The sequence below is a fragment of the Lepisosteus platostomus genome (genome assembly GCF_059453375.1).
Source record: "Lepisosteus platostomus isolate fLepPlt1 chromosome 5 unlocalized genomic scaffold, fLepPlt1.hap1 SUPER_5_unloc_2, whole genome shotgun sequence".
Classification (NCBI taxonomy): Eukaryota; Metazoa; Chordata; class Actinopteri; order Semionotiformes; family Lepisosteidae; genus Lepisosteus; species Lepisosteus platostomus.
The window spans coordinates 282,505-286,506 of NW_028291472.1; the positions used below are offsets into that span (position 1 = coordinate 282,505).

The 4,002-nt window shown below is 56.6% G+C and overlaps 1 long non-coding RNA gene across 1 annotated transcript; it reads left to right on the forward strand.

Annotated features, from left to right (window-relative positions):
• The first annotated feature begins 1,761 nt into the window (after window positions 1-1,761).
• On the forward strand, window positions 1,762-3,612 carry LOC148638286 (uncharacterized). Its single transcript, XR_015931089.1, has 3 exons — window positions 1,762-2,383; window positions 2,956-3,003; window positions 3,462-3,612. It is a non-coding gene; the product is annotated as an uncharacterized LOC148638286 (long non-coding RNA).
• Window positions 3,613-4,002: the final 390 nt, after the last annotated feature.

The following is a 4,002-nucleotide window of genomic DNA, read 5'->3' on the forward strand; positions in this document are numbered from 1 at the left end:
ACCTCTGTCTTGTGTCCTCGTTTCCAGCGTCTCCTAGTGGTCCGTCATTTCTCAAGACCTGAAGGTGAGATCTGGGGAGGAGACAGAGCACCCCCTAACACCCCTGAGCTGGGTTACAGGGTAAGACAGCTTCTTACTGTTGGACACACCTGTCCACACTCTTACTGGACACACTGTCCACACTCGCCTGTCCGGACTCTTAGTGGACACACTGGACACACTCACCTGTCCAGACTCTTGCTGGACACACTGTACACACTCACCTGTCCAGACTCTTACTGTCCACACTCACCTGTCCACACTCTCACTGGACACACTGTACAGACTCGCCTGTCCACACTCTCACTGGACACACTGTACACACTCACCTGTCCAGACTCTCACTGGACACACTGGACACACTCACCTGTCCAGACTCTCACTGGACACACTGTACACACTCACCTGTCCAGACTCTTTCTGGACACACTGTACACACTCACCTGTCCAGACTCTCACTGGACACACTGGACACACTCACCTGTCCAGACTCTCACTGGACACACTGTAGAGACTCACCTGTCCACACTCTCACTGGACACACTGTACACTCTCACCTGTCCAGACTCTTACTGGACACACTGTACACACTCACCTGTCCACACTCTCACTGGACACACTGTCTACACTCACCTGTCCACACTCTCACTGTCCACACTCACCTGTCCAGGCGTAGTCTCATCCCCCCTGCGTTGTGTCTCCCCCTCTCCCCGCTGGACAGAATCCCGAGGTGTCTTCGTGTCTCCCCGAGCTCGTCCAGAAGCTGGAGAGGGCGGCCGAGCTGCAGCTGGAGCTCCCAGAGTCGCCCGGCTCGTCCCGCTCGGGCTCGCCCGGCTCGTTCCGCTCGGTGTCCCCCCCGTCCTCGCCCGAGAGCCCCCTCCGCTCCCCGCCCCCGGCCCCCCCCTCCGGCCCCCTCAGGCCCCTGCCCACCCCGCCCCGCCGCCCCCCCTTCCTCGCCGCCATGCCCCTCGAGCCCCCCCTGCTGCCCGGGGCGGTGCCCCTGCCCCTGCCCCCACCCGTCCTGCCCCCCATCGCCCGCCCGGCCCCGCCAGGCCCCGCCTGGGGCTCCCCGGTGCGGAGGGCAAGGAGAGAGGCGGAGATGTCTGACGAGGCAAGTGGGGCAGAGTCTGTCCGTCTGTCCGTCTGTCCGTCTGTCCATCCATCTGTCTGTCTGTCTGTCTGTCTGTCTGTCTGTCCGTCTGTCCGTCTGTCTGTCTGTCTGTCCATCCGTCTGTCCTTCTGTCCGTCCGTCTGTCTGTCTGTCCATCTGTCCTTCTGTCCGTCTGTCCGTCTGTCTGTCCATCCGTCTGTCTGTCTGTTTGTCTGTCTGTCCATCTGTCCGTCTGTCTGTCTGTCTGTCCATCCGTCTGTCTGTCTGGCTGTCCGTCTGTCTGTCTGTCTGTCCATCTGTCCGTCTGTCTGTCTGTCTGTCTGTCTGTCCATCCGTCTGTCTGTCTGTCTGTCTGTCTGTCTGTCCATCTGTCCTGCTGTCCTTTTCTCTGTCTATCTTTCCTTCTGTCCATCTGTCCCTTTCACTGTCCTTCTGTCTTTCTGTTCTTTTCTCTTTCCATCTGTCCTTCTGACTTTCTGTTCTTTTCTCTGTCCATCTGTCTGTCCGTCCATCTGTCTGTCTGTCCATATGTCCGTCTGTCCTTCTGTCCTTTTCTCTGTCCATCTTTCCTTCTGTCCATCTGTCCCTTTCACTGTCCTTCTGTCTTTCTGTTCTTTTCTCTGTCCATCTGTCCTTCTGACTTTCTGTTCTTTTCTCTGTCCATCTGTCCTTCTGTCCATCTCTTTCTGTCCGTCTGTCTTTCTGTCCGTCTGTCCTTCTGTCCTTTTCTCTGTCCATCTTTCCTTCTGTCCATCTGTCCCTTTCACTGTCCTTCTGTCTTTCTGTTCTTTTCTCTGTCCATCTGTCCTTCTGACTTTCTGTTCTTTTCTCTGTCCATCTGTCCTTCAGTCCATCTGTCTTTCTGTCCTTTTCTCTCTTTCTGTCCATCAGTCCATCTGTCCTTTTCTCTGTCTTTTTGTCCGTCTGTACTTCGCTCTTTCTGTCTTTCTGTCCTTCTGTCTGAGTCTCTGTGTTTGTCCCTCTCTCCCTGTCTCTCTCCCTGTGTCTCCCTGCTCTCTGTCTGTCCTGCGTTGTCCCAGCTGGGTCTCTCTCCCTGTGTCTCCCTGCTCTCTGTCTGTCCTGCGTTGTCCCAGCTGGGCCTGTCTCCCCGGCTCTCTGCCTTCAGCTCTGTTCGCCGATGTCCCGCCAGCCCGTCTCTCTCTCAGCCTGTCTCTTGACTTGCAGGAGGAAGAGGAGGTGGAGACAGCTCTTCCGGCAGGAGAGAGGAAGGAGGTCAGTGCTGGTCCCACCCTGCCCCCTGTCCTGTCTGTGGTGGAGTTTCGCCGTCTTGTCTGTCCCTGGGTCTCAGTGTCTCTCTCTCTTTCAGCCCTGTCTGTCAGTGTCTCTCTCTCGGCCTGCTGTCTGTCTGTCCCTGCCTCTCTGTCTCTCTCTCTTTCAGCCCTGTCTGTCAGTGTCTCTCTCTCGGCCTGCTGTCTCCCTGTCCCTGGGTCTCAGTGTCTCTCTCTCTTTCAGCCCTGTCTGTCAGTGTCTCTCTCCTCCTCCTCTCTGTCCTCAGTGTGTCTCTCTCCTCCTCCTCTCTGTCCTGTGGTGTCCAGGCAGTGTGTCTCTCTCCTCCTCCTCCTCTCTGTCCTGTGGTGTCCAGGCAGTGTGTCTCTCTCCTCCTCCTCCTCTCTGTCCTGTGGTGTCCAGTGGGTCAGTATTAGTGGGCTACACCCAGGCTCACTCCCTGCGAGTGTGATCTCAGCAGAGTCTCTGTGCTCTTGGGACACTTGACTCACCTGTCTCTCTCTTTCTCTCCCTGTGCTGTCCCTCTCCTGCCCCCTCTCTCCCTCCTCGGACTCCAGCTGGAGGAGGTCCAATCACCACCTCCTGTGAGACAGAAGAAAAAGAAGGTGGGTGATGCTCTGATCCTCTCTTTACTCCTGTCCAGTGTCCAATCAGTGTGTGTGTATGAACCCCTCTCTCTCTCAGTGCAGTGTTCATGTCCTGGAGTGTCCAGTCAGTGTGTCTGTATGAACCCCTCTCTCTCTCAGTGCAGTGTTCATGTCCTGGAGTGTCCAGTCAGTGTGTCTGTATGAACCCCTCTCTCTCTCTCTCAGTGCAGTGTTCATGTCCTGGAGTGTCCAGTCAGTGTGTCTGTATGAACCCCTCTCTCTCTCAGTGCAGTGTTCATGTACTGGAGTGTCCAGTCAGTGTGTCTGTGTGAACCCCTCTCTCTCTCAGTGCAGTGTTCATGTACTGGAGTGTCCAGTCAGTGTGTCTGTGTGAACCCCTCTCTCTCTCAGTGCAGTGTTCATGTACTGGACTGTCCAGTCCGACTCTTAACGTGACTCTCCTGTCTCTGCTTCAGAAGCGCTGGTGCGCCCTTCTTAACTCCCTGAGCTGCGTGTCGGTGGAGCCAGAAGACCAGGACGAGCCGATGGAGACCGTAGCTCAGGAGAGGAAGAGCGAGGGAGAGGAGGAGCTGGCTGCCGGGAAGGACAAGAGGAGGAAGAGGAGGTGCAGGTGAGCAGACAGGGGGGCGCCGCCTGGTCGTGTCTGTGATTCAAGGAGGAGTCTCCTCTTGCTGTTTGATGTCATGGTGACGTCTGTGTCTGTGTCCCTCACACCTGCAATAACAATATTCTTTCTAGGTTCCTTTCCTGGTTCTGTGCCGGCTAAGATCTGGACTGGACTGGACTGGACTGGACTGGACTGGACTGGACTGGAGCAGAGGGACACCAGACGGAACTGGACAGGAGCCTAGGGACACCAGACTGGACTGGACCGGAGCTGAGAGACACCAGACTGGACTGGACTGGAGCTGAGGGACCCCAGACTGTGCTGGACCGAAGCTGAGGGACCCCAGTCTGGACCAAAGCTGAGGGACCCCAGACTGTGCTGGACCGAAG